This window comes from Eriocheir sinensis, chromosome 1 (genome assembly GCF_024679095.1).
Source record: "Eriocheir sinensis breed Jianghai 21 chromosome 1, ASM2467909v1, whole genome shotgun sequence".
Classification (NCBI taxonomy): Eukaryota; Metazoa; Arthropoda; class Malacostraca; order Decapoda; family Varunidae; genus Eriocheir; species Eriocheir sinensis.
Genome location: NC_066509.1, coordinates 29,972,466 through 29,988,485, shown reverse-complemented (window position 1 = coordinate 29,988,485; position 16,020 = coordinate 29,972,466).

Genomic DNA, 16,020 nt, shown 5'->3' with positions numbered 1-16,020 from the left:
ACTACGTTATATAGGAATAGATTACAAGAGTATACGTTAGGGAATTTCCTTTCTTTAGAGACTAGGGATTTTTCCCGATTTTGGGGATTTTTGTAGGGACATTTTGAAAGCCCATTTTTCAGTGATTTGGCCGTCCACCACCGAAACCACTGTTCCCTACAGGGATTAATCGAGCTAACGACCACCAAAACCACAGCTCCCTAAAGGGATTAATCGAGCTAACGCCACCGCCGCAAAATAGCTCGCATTCATTACCTACCGAATGAAGCATCACTAGGTCTTCATATATTTTTTTTCTACAAACGTTTGGTTAGCGACGGTACGCTTGGTTAGCAACGGTACGCTTGGTTAGCGTTGGTATGCTTGGTTAGCGACGGTACGCTTGGTTAGCAACGGTACGCTTGGTTAGCGTTGGTATGCTTGGTTAGCGATGGTGCGCTTGGTTAGCGATGGTACGCTTGGTTAGCGATGGTACGCTTGGTTAGCGATGGTATGCTTGGTTAGCGACTAGCCCACGCATGTGAGACCAGGTCCACCACGCGTGGTTATTTTTTTTTTTAGAACACGCAGCCCAACGGCTGCCGTGCTGAGGGCCGGGTATAGCCCGGGCTTGTTCAGCCCGAGTCCCGGATGACCTTGAGTCATGGCTCAGGGCTGTTTTGGGGTGGTTAGCGATGGTATGCTTGGTTAGCGATTAGCCCACGCATGTGAGTATACGGTAGGGATTTTCCTTACTTTCGAGACTAGGGAATTTTTCCTGATTTAGGGATTTTTCTAGGGAAATTTTGGAGGGCCATTTTTCAGTGATATGGGCTCCCCCCCCCCCCAATACCCCGGTTCCCCACAGCTCCCCAGGCTTGTCTTTGGGGATTTGGGGGGGCTGGGGTGGTGGAGGGGGTGGAGTGGTGATTCTTAAGATTTACCAATATGACGACACCTTACTTTTACACTATGCTGACACCTTGATCTATTCCATACCTTAATTTCAATGTTTCTACCTTGACGTCACTCGCCTTTGCATAATATTAATCGTATGTCTGTTACACAATAAATATCGATTCGAAACCCTTGTCATGCAGAGCGGAGTGTCTGATCCTAAACAAACAAGGGGAATCTTAGTTTAAATGATACCTTAACATATATGATGATACCTTGATACCACTCTGCTTTCCTTAATCTTAATCGTACGTATCTGTCACCCACAATGACGCCGGACCAGGACACACGGGCTCCACAGTGTCCCGGGGACCCTCAGCCTGGCGGTACTTCCTCGACACTTCATCGCTTGCCTACACAGTGACACGACATTGGCTGTCTTACCTCACGCCGCCGACACTCGCCGCTCCATCCTCGACAGTTTACTCGCCACAGACAAACACGGACACACAAACACACACACACTTGGCTGATTGACTGGCCACTGGAGGGCGGAGACGAATGCGCATCAACGAGGCGGGGTGACGCGAGGCTTAGTGATAGAAAACGCTCGCTTTTTATGGCTGACTAAACAAATGCCACCTTTCCCTTCCGCTAAATAGATAAACATAATAAAGAGAACGGTATATGCAATAATTCTATCCAACACTAAGTAAAAGTATGAATGAAAAAAAAATACGATGGGATTGTTATTAGAGGCGGAGTATTGAGTAAGTCACATGAAACAAAAACGTGACTGTCCAGCTGAGCAGACGCGGCGGCTGTACGGTGGGCGGCGGGGCGAGGCTAGGCCAGTGTGGTTACCTGCTGACCAGACACTAGGGCGAGGCGGGAGACTATACTAACTTTTCAATAACCAATCAGTAAGTCATAACTACCATCGCTATTCACACACCTGCCCCAGTGAGCCTTGCTATTACATAAACTTCAGGTAAATAAATATATAACTTTATTTTCTTCTTGAGAGTGAACAACAACTGGCGAGTCACTTCGAACCCCTTTCCGGACCCTTGAGCGACGCGCGGGGCTGCTCGAGCACCACGACCCCGCACGTTGGCTCATTTTCTCTGTACTATATGAAAACAAAACAACAATACGCGTCACAATGAACGAATAAATGCACGATCAATAAGTTACCCGGAGTGAAGAAGAGACGTCACAAGGAAAAACAGAATGGTACTAGCTGAGACAAGTCTCCATGAGCTTTAAACAGACGAACGAGCACAGGCATCAATTTGCCTCAACCAGTCCCTCCCTCCCTCTTCCCTCTCCTACGGGCGCGTGCAGGTGTTGGACGGCCTCCCAGGTGGGCTAATAAACGTGACTTTGATATAAAACTAAAGGGAAAAATGTACATGAACGTACTTATTAAGCCAGGCGTAAGGGGAAAATAAAACCTGATGCTTTTAGTTTGGTTACGAGACACTGTTACTTCTTCAATTAATTTACACAAGTGAAAGTGAAGGAAAATCATTTGGTATGCCATTTAATCCCCCGACAAGACTAAAGGAACTCTTGGCTATGCAACCTCGAGTTCCTAAAACAACATAAGGACTATGAAACACAAATATCCTCATTATTAAACCACTCAGTGAAGGAAGAGAGCTTGGTGTGTAATAAGCCAGTGAGTGTTCAAAATCCTTAATGGATTCGACAACATTAACCCAGATAGTCTATTTCAGAGAGACACCAACACAAGAACACGCAACAACGGTATGAAGTTAAAGGGAAACCGATGTAACACATTGGTGCGCAAAAGTTTTTTCGAGAAGAGAGTCGTCGATCACTGGAATAGACTCCCACCGTCAGTAGTTAGCGCACAGAGTATCAATAGCTTCAAGTCTTCATTGGATAAGTACTTCAGGGATATAAGATTATACTGACCCTTCTTCGCATGTTTTCAGACAGATTGCAGCAAGACGTCGACCTAAATTCATATTATTCTCCCCCCACAACCTAGATTGCAAGTAGCGTAAGCTAACAATAGAGTAAAGCAACAGTTAATGTCCGCATGACAGGTGGAGTGAGGTGTGGGTGCAGTAAGGTGACAGGTTACTGGTCCCGTGCCTCGTACCGACGGTAAAACGAGGATCAAGCCTCCACCTGTGCCCCTGAAACTACACCTCACCCATCGTGAGTATTAGGGGGGAGGCTGCCCTATGCAGGCCACTCGTCCTCGTCCATTCTCCTTGTGTTTCTGTGTTCTTATGTTCTTATGTAATTAAGTCAGTTTCCTCCACAGCTTAGGTTACCAGTAGTGTAAGTTAAGGGTAGTAATTTCCTCTTATTTCTCTCTTTACTGTAAAATTTCCATGTCCCTTTCTTCCTTAAAGGTACATGGTGTTCTCTTCTAACTATTTCCTGCCGGCAAGTTGTCGGAGGGAGAGGTGGGTGGGGAGGAGGCTTCATCTTTTCTGTCCTGTCCTGCCACACGTAGATTACTAGAAGCAGCGGTAGTAAATAGACACCCTCGCCATAGACCGATAAGTCTTCTGGTGTCTGTTCTTCCTATGTATATTCCTATGTATTATCCCCGACAAGCTTAAGGGCAGGCTGAGGTCTCTTGGCTTTGTTAGTGTGTCCCTGACTTCTTTAACAAACTTGACGGTTACGAAACACTATACTAATTTATTGTTGTACTAGAAAGTAAAGGAGACGAACTTGGTGTGTCATTTTCTTTCTCCGTCAAGGGAAGGCTGAGGTTGCTTGGTTGTGTGAGTGTCACCTTGACTTTTTAACCAACGTGAGGGTTACGAAACACTTTTAAACCATTGAGTGAAGGAAAAAAAATTGGCGTGTCATTTCCTTTCTTCGACATACATAAGAGGGGACTGAGGTCGCTTTGCTGTGTGTGACCTTGACTTCTTAAACAAACCTGAGGGTTACAACACACATTAATAAACCAGTGAGTGTCAAGAGACACGCCAGTCCTCGTCGACAGACCGACTTGGTCGGCTAGATTTTGATCGTCGATAGAGTCGGTCTGTCGGCCGCCTTTAGCAAAGGCCCGTGCTCCCTCATGTAGGGAGGCAGCAATCTTCGGACAAGGGCCCGTTTCACCAAGTGATACTAGGGGATAAATCTTGAAAAGAAAAGAACGTGGTGTGCCGTTTTCTTTCCTAAGAAGCTTACGGGGGCTGAGGTCGCTTGGCTGTGTGTGATCTTGACTTCTTAAACCAGCGTGAGGGAAACCTGGCGCACCTCGTTTTCTTCGGGGACGGGCGTGAGGGAGGCCGTGGCGGCGATGGACGGGCTTGTTGGGCCGCGGGTGAGGTACTTCGGCGGACCTGGAGCGGCGCGCGCGGCGGAGCAAGGAGAGAATGGCCAAGTCCGTGACGAGAGTTGGCGAGGAAAATGTATGATGGCGTTTGTAGCTTAGCATTACGAGAGGTGACGGCGTGCGTGCGAGGTGTGTTCCCTCCCGCCCCCTCCTCCAACCCTCCTCTTCCTCCTTCTTCTCTCATCCTCCCTCCAGCCTTCTCTTTCTTCCACCCTCTTTCCCTCCTCCTCCCTCCTTCAACTCTCCTTCCCTTCTCCTCCTTTCACCACCCTTCCCGCCTCCTCCTTCTCCCTTTTCTTCCCTCCTTCTCCTCCTCCTTTCAAGCCAGCGTGAGAGTGTGACTTGTGGGAAATAATGGTGGTGGGAACTTAATATATGATGGTGTGTGATGGTAAGTGTGTTGTGATAGTGATGGTTTGAGTGTTAGCGGTGAGTTAGTGGTGAGTGAAGATGAAGGCAGGGTGATAATGGTGGTGGTGGTGGTGGTGGTGGCGGCAGCAGTAACATTTCAGCGGTGATGGAGGCGGTGTTTGCATACAAAAGCAAGTGTTACTACTATCACAACGCCTCTTTCTCGTCCTGACAGTATAAAGACCGTTTTAGTGTTGGTAAGGCATCCAGACGACCCCCTCCCCCCTTCCCTCCACAACACCTGCTTGTCACCCTTCCAGCTTCAAGAATAGAGGGAAGTAAGAGAGGAGGTAAGAGAGAAGGAAAAGGTAGGAGAGTGGTGGAGACGAGGAAAGCGGAGAGGGAAAGGGAGAAGAAAGGAAGGACATACGGAGGAGGTGAAGAAAGAGGATATAAGAGTAAGAGAAGGAGGGAGGGAGGGATAGAGAGAGTACAAGGATAGATTAAAGAGGAGGAAGAAAGTAGCATCCAAAGAAGTGTTTTAGTGGTGGTGTCAGTGGTTAGTGGTGTCAGTGGTGTCGGCTGTACTTCACCGCAACACACACGGGTCGCAACACATCAACTCAACACTTTGGGCGGGGAATAAAGTGGTGAAGTAAAGTGGTGATGAAAAGTGGAAATATTCTATTAATGTTGCAACGCCACTTTATGTTCCTCTGTTCCCGTTGCTAAGGCAGAATTATTTACTCCTGCTCCTCTTCGTCCTCCTCCTCTTCCTTCTCCTCCTCTTCCTTCTCCTCCTCTTCCTCGTCCTCCTCCTCTTCCTCGTACTCCTCCTCTTCCTTCTCCTCGTCTTCCTCCTCCTCCTCCTCCTACTTCCACTTATCTGTTCCATTTAAAAGTCAACACTGCCACAGTTCTCGTCTCGGCGGCAGGCGACGTTTTCGGGCAATTAACCAAATTTTTACCATGATATAAACCCCCAAAATAGATGATGCATAAACTGATCATATATATTATGAATTGGCTTGCGTGAGTGATGATTTTTTCTAATTTTTCTTGCTCAGAGGGGCCTTTAAGAAACATGATCCCCGCAGCTACCGGGTTAAGCAGGAAGTGAAGGCTGAATGTTATTGTGGTGAAAATCTCTGGGGCGTGTGGTGGGATGGTGGTGGTGGTGGTGGTGGGTGAAGTTGGTGTTTGGGCCTTCCAATACATGTGAGGTTCCGACTTACAGCACAACATCTGGACGGATTAATTATATATTATGGTTGAGATTGGACAGGCGAGGTAGCTATTTTCTGCGTGACAACAATATTAAGTGCTCGTATACGAAGTGGGGAGTTTCTTACAATTAACACACACACACACACACACACACACACACACACACACACGCACACAAGCTGTCTAATCCAGTGGCAAAAGTTGTCTCTCTTGCACCTCCTCTTCCTCCCCCACCACCACCACCTCCTCCTTTACCTGCTGTCGCGTTTCTTACAAGTTGTGAGATTTACGACTAGTTGCCGGACAGAGGTATCCGCCCTTTGTGCCCACCCTTGTCCTCCCTATTGACCCTCCTTTGCCCATCATCTCTACCCTCCCTTGCCCACCCTTGTACTCTCTTATCCACCCTTGCTCACCCACCCTCGCACACCCTTCCCCGCCGTCTGTATCCACCTTTACCCTCCCTAGCCCCTCCTTGTCAACCCTTGCCCCCCTCCCCCCTTATCCTCCGAAGTTCCTTAAGGGATGTCCATACATCCTCACACGAGTTGGTCTCAGCAGAAATGTCTCGTTCGGTTCTAAATGTTCTGCAAATTTTTTTAAGGGGTTCCAGAGTTTTTTTTTTTTTCTTCTTTGTATTCTGCCGCAGTAAATTTTAAACTTTTGTCTCTCAAAACAATTTCTTAAATCTTTACAACACAGAGTCGGAGGGAGCAAAATTACCCTTCTCTTCCCCCTCCCTTCCCGTCCCCTTCCCTTTCCTTTCCTACTCTGCCTTTCCCTATCCTCCTCTCCCCTACCCTTCCCTCCTCTCCTCCCACTGCCGGTCCGCCATGTTCTTTCCCCAAACTCGTTGTAAGTTCGTAAATGTTTCATGAGTTTGCCGCCATTTGTCGAGCTGAAAAACACTCCCGCGTCCTCAAGTTGTAAATTTGCTTCGTCGTGCCGGTAATTGTTGCTTTCCTGGTGTTCTTGGTTTATGTTCCTTTAATAGCTGATGTAAAGAAAGCACACACACACACACACACACACACACACACACACACACACACACACACACACACACACACACACACACACGGTCTTCAATTTTTACGGTCGAAGTCAAAGTCTGGAAGAGTTTTGTTGTCAGCTTAATGTCTCAAGTTGTACCCAAACCATTATGAGCTAATCCGAACACACACACACACACACACACACACACACACACACACACACACACACACACACACACACACACACACACACCACACCCCCATCCCCAAAATATCCTTGACCCCTCCACACACCACAAACCCAAACACCCAAACATCCCCCCCCCCCATCACCCCCTATCCCCACTCCCCACGAGCGGTTCTCCAATCTTCACAGGCCGTTCTCAGACACGCCCCCGCACCGCGACGGCTCGCCAGGCCCTCGAGGTGGCGCTGAGTGGCCCTCGCCGTGATGTAAGTCCCGAAAAGGTGGCGTCGGGCGGGGTAATGGCGGGCCCCGAACGTCAAATGAGTGCACACGCTCCATACGGCCTTGATTTGCCTGCTGACGGAACAGTGACGACCGAAGCGAGCGAGGTCTGCATTGAGTTCTCCTGACCCTCACCCTCGCTGAGTGGCGCGAGAGGGCGAGGGCTTGGCATGGCTGGAGTGTCGGTCTTCCCCTTTGGCGAGGCCTGAGCGTGTTGCCCTCAAGCCTGTGCCGCGGAGAAAAGGTGACGAAGACGAAGACGAGGAGGTGGAAGAGGACGTGTGGGCACTTGGTTTCGCCCTCGATATCGCCCTCAAGAGTTGTGACGCGAGGAGGAGGTGAAGAGGCCGAGGACGAGGACGTGTGAGGCTTTTAAACTCATCCTCGTTGTGGCCTCATACCGTGACGATGTTCTCCCTCACACTCCAAGGCGAACAAAAAGTAGTAAAAACATGATAAAGACGAAGAAGGAAAGAGCAAAATGAAGAACACGAATGATCCAGTTTAATAAATAAGGTGCGATGCATTGATGGTGGTTCGCCTCATACTTAAAGGCGAATTGGTTAACGACAGTGGTAAGAACGACGTGAAACAGAAGGAGATGCAAATAATGAATGATGCAATTTGATTCAAGAAGGGGATGATGCAGTGATGACATTTAGCCTAATACTCCAAGGCGAATATGAAACGGTAGAAATGTGATAAGAACGAAGTCATGTGATGCAAAAGGATAAAAAAAAAAATGGCCCAGTTTATTCCAAGAAAAGAAGATGGTGGCATTGATGATACTTTACGTTATACTCTTGGGCGGATATGAATCATTAGTGATGCGACGACAACAAAGTCAGATAAATCAAGATATTGAAAAAAAAAATAATAGCGCGAGTTAGCTGAAAAGATAATGATGCAGTGATGATAGCACTGGTGATATTCCGCCTCAGACTTCAAGGCGAACGAAAGGAAAGGAAGGGAAGGGAAGAAAAGAAAAGTGAGGGAAAGAAAAAGAAGGCAAGGCAAGGCAAGGCAAGGCAAGGCAAGGGAAAGAAAAGGAAGGGAAGGCAAGGGAAGGGGAGACGGCTGGGAATAGTTCGTCAGGTATAACAAGACACCAGTTGCAATCAAGTCTAATTTCGCTGCCCTGATAATGATCCAATATGTAATTAAGGCCATACATACAAAATTTTGGGTTACATTTCCAGGAAGAGGCGTCACACTAATTAAGGTCACCTGTTTTTTTATTCACCTGTCTTGTGTCATCTTGTTTGGCTGCAACCTTCCCTAGACTGTAATTTGCTCGATTTTTTTTTTGTCCTATAATTCCTTATTTATTTACAACTTATTTCTTATATGGGACAAATTTGGTGCTCTATTTCATTACAACGTTCATCTTCATGTTGCAATTAATATAACCTATTTAATTAGCTACCTGTGTGATCATCCTTACCTGTTGTGTTATACTTAGGTACGAAAGAGAAAGAAACACTAAAGGGAAGGAATGAAAAACAGTATTGTCATTATAAAAGCAATTTGGCAATGACTAATTTTCTTACGTTAAACGAAATATATTTTTGACGTTTTAAGACGACCGCAATTATGTGCTTAACGCCACGATCCAGTAGGTACTCATCTAATTACATCACGTGATCTTTAATGACCAGTGTGTTAATTAATGGCCTGTTAACTTAGGTGAGAGAAATACATTTTTACATTCCCGTAAAGAATAACTGTGCAGTTAAGTTCACTCATTTATCTAATTATCAGCATAAAAATGTTACCGTCCTATTATGCTTAATGATTTATTTGTTTATAATATATATTTGCTAATGACTTCCTACTTTTACCGAGCACATTACTTTCATATTTTTAAGCAAAATATGAGTTGATAATTTAAAGACAAGTCAGTTAGAGAGGATGGGGAAAGAAGACAGGCTAAGAGAATATGTGAGCCAGGTAAATTTTGAGTTATTTCGGGTAGTCAAGACATTAGGCCAGGTAAAAGAGACATGTAAAAACCGATAAGGCAGTTATACAAGTGCAGATAATGAGACAGGAATGGTTACAGGCAGGACAGTTAGAAAAGGGAAGGTAAAAGGCAGGTGAGACAGATGAGACGGGAAGGACAGGTACAGCAATTAGAAAAGGCTGGTAGTATCGAGAAAAGAGCAGGTAAGTGAGGCAGGTGAATGAAGGGTAAGGTAAAGGAGACACACGATGAAGTATAGAGAAAGGCCAGGTAATAGGCCAGGTTAATGAGGCAGTTAAGTATATGTAAAAGGTAAATGAGACACGTTGGGCAGTGAAGAAAAGGTAGGTATACGAGGCAAGTGAATGAGACAGGTAAGTTTAGGTAAAATAGACACGTTGTGTAGGTAAGAATAGGCAGGTAAATGAGTCGGGTGAATCAAAACCGGCAGGCAACGCCGTGGCCAGCGGCGCCGCGGCTCCCACGCCTCAACATTAACTGGCCGCCTGACGTCCCCGCGACAGGCGCCGCCCAGTGACTCCTTGCCGAGCTGTCCCGCCAGTCTGGACGAGGCTGGGCGGCGGGGAGTTTTAAAATTCTTTGCTGACTGAGAAAAAAAAAAAAGTTTGAGGATTGAGCGCTCAACTCTGCATGGCAACAACGTGTTTTCCTTTGCTTCTTTTGTACCTTCTGTATTTTATTTATTTTTCGTTCTGGGCGGGCCAATCCATTCGCGTAACTGATCTCAGGATAAAAAAAAAAAAAAAAACAGAGTGGCGATTCACATTTTGTGCAAGCCAAAATTTTACCGTTTAATTTATTTTGCCATTGGGCTGCCTCCTTCACTGTAAGAAAGTATTAAGTCGTGTTCTGTTGGCGCATCGACTATTATAAAGCCGTCATATTAACCTTTATCAGTCACTCCATCGTCTTTTAGTTATATTCTGCAGTACAGCCGGACCTACTACTATCTTTCCATCCTACTGACCGTTAGCAACCACTCCCCTTCCTCTTATATACATTCAGCATTACAACGGTACACCCTGCAGCACACGTTCTGCCTCCGCGTCCACCATTACCCTTCCACCTTACGTATCATTCATCACATCCTATTTTATAGCTTTTCCATCACATTATAAGTAAAGCTCTCCCTGGCCCGCCACTTGACGTCGTGTCACGTCCGTCAAGGCGCGGGACAGCCGCGAGAATATTCCAGCGGCCGTGACGGTAACACCCCAGGTAGAGGCGACACCTGGAGGCACGTGTACAGGTGTGTGTGTGTGTGTGTGTGTGTGTGTGTGTGTGTGCCGACAAGGGGCTGCACGCGGCGCCCCGGCACCCTCACAAGCCCATGCTTTGCTGGAATATGTATTTGTACGAGCAAAGTGGGCGCGGCGTTTTGATTATGCATAGTCCTCTCGCTGTCTTATTGTGCTGCCGAGCGAGGCGCCGAACACACCATCGGATACAAGGCGGGGAATAAAGAGAAGGGAAATACTACGAACACTGCGTCGATGCAAGAGATAAAGAAAAGACGAAACTGCTACTTAAAACATTAATACGAGGTGAACATAGAGAGGAGTTAAAATGATGAGAGAAATCTGAAAATGATGATAATAGAGAAAAAATGACAAGAAAACAGACAAAAAAAAAGTATAGGTTGTCATAAGGAAAAAATGGAGATGAAAAATAATCACACGCAAAACAAGTTACAGAAAGTTAAAGAAAAAAGTAATGAGGATGTAAAAGAATCACATACATTAAAGTAACTGAGTGATGCTGTTACGAAAAAAAAGGAAAGATGAAGGATGAAGACACTCACATGGAAATTGCTGCAGAATGAAGTTGGAATGCAAATAAAACGGTTATGAAGAAAAAGAGGGACAGGTGAAAAGAAACAAAAAAAAGTTAGAGGAAGATGCCGGCACCTGGAAGTATAGAAAATAAAGCGAAAGTAAATACATAAAAAGCTTCAGACTGATGCTGGAACACAGGAAAAAAGCAAAGGAGAAAATAAATAAAATATAGATGAAAATAATCACAGGCAAAAATTGAGTGAAAGACGCCGGCGTAAAGAAAACTGATTGACACTGAAAAAACAAGAGAGACGCTGGGCACAAAAATAAGAAAAAAATACTAACGCCGCGAACACAGAGTAAGGTGGAAGTGGAACAAAGAAAAAAAAACATGTAAATAATCAAAACGACGCAGAAGTTGAAAGAAAAGAAAAAAACAGATAAAAACACCAAAAAAGCTACAATCATATACGAGAGGGTAGAGAGGAGTAAAAAATATAAAACGAACACAAAAAATGATCATAAACGAACTTAAGCATAAAAAAAGAAAAAAAAAACAGTGAATTGTTATGCCTCAAAAAATACAACAAAGGAAAAGGAAGATAAAAACAACTATTTGAAAGCTAAGGTACACGCGAGGAAATAAAATAGAATAAAAATGAGCTGAGTGAAAGCCTTACACACACACACACACACACACACACACACACACACACACACACACACACACACACACACACACACACACACATTGATTGGCTATTGGTTCTACATTCTGAAGTCTGAAGTTCTTTATTGAAAGTAGCAAACATTCCTGTCTTTTCTTGCTTCACTACTTTATTAATTATTCGTTTTTATCATGTTTGCTAGAAATAACTTTTCTTTCTTTTCTTGAATTTATTCACACACACACACACACACACACACACACACACACACACACACACACACACACACACACACACACACACACACACACACACACACACACACACACACACACACACCCCACAAACACACACACACACATCACACAAGTACCGTGCCACAAGCATAAATCCCGCCGCCTGCAGGATGACAGACACAGGCGGGGAAGGCAGCGAGAAAACAGGCGCCAAGTGAGATGGTGTGCGGGGCGGCGGCGGCGGGTTGAGGGAGGAGCTGGTAATCAATGGGGAGTTTACGAGTGAGGCAAGGCAGGTGACGAGGGAGGGTGGGAAGAGGTGTGGAATGGTGAGCAAAGGAACGGGGAGGTAAATAAATGTGTGGAATGATGAATTGAGGGAAGCAGAGGTAAGGAAAGGTACGCGGATATTTGCAGAGGTGAAGGAAGGTGTGGAATAGTAAGGAAAGGTGCGAGGAAATTGGCAGTAATGAGGAAGCATGAGGAAAGGGGAGAAAAGTGACGAAAGGTGAAGGTGAGGAAAACGTAAAGGAAATGTGGAAAAGTGAAGGAAGGTGAGGATGGGTACGATGAGGCTTGGAAGGGTGACGATACGTGAGAGAAGTAGAGAAAAATGAGAAAAGGTAAAGAAAGGTGAGGAAAGGTACGGAGAGTAAAGGTGAGGAAAAGGCTACAAAGGTGATGAAAGGTGAGGGACCAGAGGAAAAGCGAGGGAAAGGAGGAAGTATGAGGAAAGGTCATGTATGGTTAATAAGGAAAGGTGAAAAAGGGTACTATGGACTTAAAACCTTTTTATTTTAGGGAAGAAGGAGAGAGGAAAGATGGGAGATCGAAGAAAGGAGTAGAGGGGGATATAAAAGGCAGCAGCAGAGAAAATAAGATCAACAACTATTAGAAAAAAAAATATAATAAAAAAATAGCAAAATAAGATTGGCACGACTGAAGACAATAAAAAAAAAAAAAAATAGAAAATGAGCAAATATTAAATTTGTTTTCTAGTGTCAGTGATAGCGCCCATGATGGTGGTGACAATGGGAATGAAAAAAAATATGGTGATTATCATAAAGAATAATGATATAAATATGAATAAATAATAATAACAATATAATAGCAGTGATTTGCGGGCTTTTTTGTTCTTTTTATTTTGCCTCTGAGCTGTTTCTAAACTTAGCGGATCAACAAATATTTACGTTACCAAGGTATTCAATCGCGTGCCCGGGGTGGGAAAAAGAAAACACACGCGCGAGAAAAAACAAACAACAACGAAAATGACCCCAGATCGGTAGCAACAAAAGCAACAACAAAAACATTGGACCATTCTTTAAAAACTTTCCCCGAACAACAACACCGACACAAATAAAGCAACAAAAGGACACACGAAAGGTAGTGTGGACCGAGGCACTTACAGGCAACTTTGAACCTTTGTAGAGTGACGTGAGCGACGGCGTGTTACTCTGCTGTACTTTCTGACTTATAGGGAAGAAAATAAGAGGTTTGGGAAAAGGTATACACACTCCTGCTTCTTCCTCTTTCTCCTCCTCCTCCTTCGCCTCGTCCTCGTCCTCCTTCTCAGTCTCCACCTTCTTCTCCTCCTCGTCCACCTCCTCCTCCTCCTCCTGCTTCTACTTCATTTTACTTTACGTGTCAAGACATAGAGAGGGGAAGATGATAGGCTGTGAAGAAGAATGGACACTTCTACACCACCGCTACCAACAACAAAAAACTACCACACAGCAATAACAACAACTACTGCTGCTACTATTCCTTCTTTCCGAGTCAAAAAGTTGTATATGCAATGTTATGGCGTCCTGTATTCCTGAGTGTACAGAGAGACAGACAGACAGATAGACAGACAATCAGACAGACACAGACACTGGCAGATAGATAGTGAGAGAGAGTATTAGTAGAGGAATAAAGGAAGGAAGGGAAAAGGGAAGGAAAGCTGCACGATAAAAATGGCATATGCATTATAAAAGTTAAATTGAGAGGGTGAAGAGGGGAGAAAGAGCGATAGGTAGATATAGATATATTAAATAGATAGACATACACACACACACACACACACACACATACAGAGAGAGAGAGAGAGAGAGAGAGAGAGAGAGAGAGAGAGAGAGAGAGAGAGAGAGAGAGAGAGAGAGAGAGAGAGAGAGAGAGAGAGAGAGAGAGAGAGAGAGAGAGAGAGAGAGAGAGAGAGAGAGAGAGAGAGAGAGAGAGAGAGAGAGAGAGAGAGAGAGAGAGAGAGAGAGAGAGAGAGAGAGAGAGAGAGAGAGAGAGAGAGAGAGAGAGAGAGAGAGAGAGAGAGAGAGAGAGAGAGACAGAGAGAGAGAGAGAGGAGGAATTCTGAACCAGGAAAATTGAGCAAGTCTGAGAAATCGCCTTGAAGAATGTTGCTTTCAAACGAACACCAGGGGGGGAGGGGGGGACGGGGAGGAAGGAGAAGGGAAAGGGAAGGGGGAGAGGGAAGAGGAGGGAGGGAGGAGAGGGAGAGAGGAGGGAAAATGAGGAGAGGATGAGGGAAAGGGTAAGAGGCAATGTGGAAGAGATTGAGAGATAGGTGAGAGACAAGTAAATGAAAGCTTAGAAAGATAAGGAGGAGGAGGAGGAGGAGGAGGAGGAGGTGATAGAGTGCTTTGGGAATGAAGGATTGGAGGAAGACTAATGAAATGGGGGTGAGAAGAGCGAAGGAGGAGGTGGACGGAAAGAGGAGAATGAAAATAGAGGGAGAGTAAAGGAAGAAGGAAAATGAAGGGAAGAAAGAAAATGGGAGTGGAAGAAGGAATAATAGAGAAGGTAAAGGAAATGAGATAAGAACAAAAAGAAGGAAGAAAAGAAGGCACGGAAGAGTATAGAGGGAAGGGAAGGAAAGATGTGAAGAAGTAATAAAGAGGAAAGAAGGGAAAGGAAGATGCCAGAAAAGAAATAAAGAGGAAACAGAAAACGGAAGAGGGACGATGTATGAAGAAGGGTAAGAAGAGGGGGATAGAAGAGGACGAATAGCGGAAGAGGAAGAGGAGGAAAAGGAGGAGATAAAGAGAGACAGATATAAAGTGGTTTTCCAGCCAAGATGCGTCTGTGATTTGTAAGTGAAGAATGGCAGCGAGAGAAACAACAACGACAACAGTACCAACACCACAACCAGTAACTATAACAACAACAACTTTCTTATCCTGAGAGAAAACAAATAAATGATAATAATAGTAACAATAAAAATAATAATAATAATAATAATAATAATAATAATAATAATAATAATAATAATAATAATAATAATAATAATAATAATAATAATAATAATAATAATAATAAATAATAATAATATAATAATAACAATAATAATAATAATAATAATAATAATAATAATAATAATAATAATAATAATAATAATAATAATAATAATAATAATAATAATAATAATACAGAGAGAGAGAGAGAGAGAGAGAGAGAGAGAGAGAGAGAGAGAGAGAGAGAGAGAGAGAGAGAGAGAGAGAGAGAGAGAGAGAGAGAGAGAGAGAGAGAGAGAGAGAGAGAGAGAGAGAGAGAGAGAGAGAGAGAGAGAGAGAGAGAGAGAGAGAGAGAGAGAGAGAGAGAGAGAGAGAGAGAGAGAGAGAGAGAGAGAGAGAGAGAGAGAGAGAGAGAGAGAGAGAGAGAGAGAGAGAGAGAGAGAGAGAGAGAGAGAGAGAGAGAGAGAGAGAGAGAGAGAGAGAGAGAGAGAGAGAGAGAGAGAGAGAGAGAGAGAGAGAGAGAGAGAGATTTTGCAGTGAGGAACTAGATAGAGTGAGAGAATGACATCAACTGGAGGAGGGAAATAGGAAGGCACAGTGCGGAGGAAGAGAGGAGGAGGAGGAGGAGGAGGAGGAGGAACACAAAGCAAGAACAAACAACAGCAGACCTGCTGGTCCTTACGAGGCTGTTTGTGACAAGCTACACTAACTATCTAATCAAAGGTGGAAGATGAAGGACAGCAAAGGTGAAGCCCCCCCCCCCCCCATCCCTCCAGCCAAAGCAGGCAGGAAAGGAAAAAAAAACATGCAGCAGGGAAAAACTGCATGAATAGGAAAGAGGAAAAAAATACCATTACTCCTACCACTAACCGGGC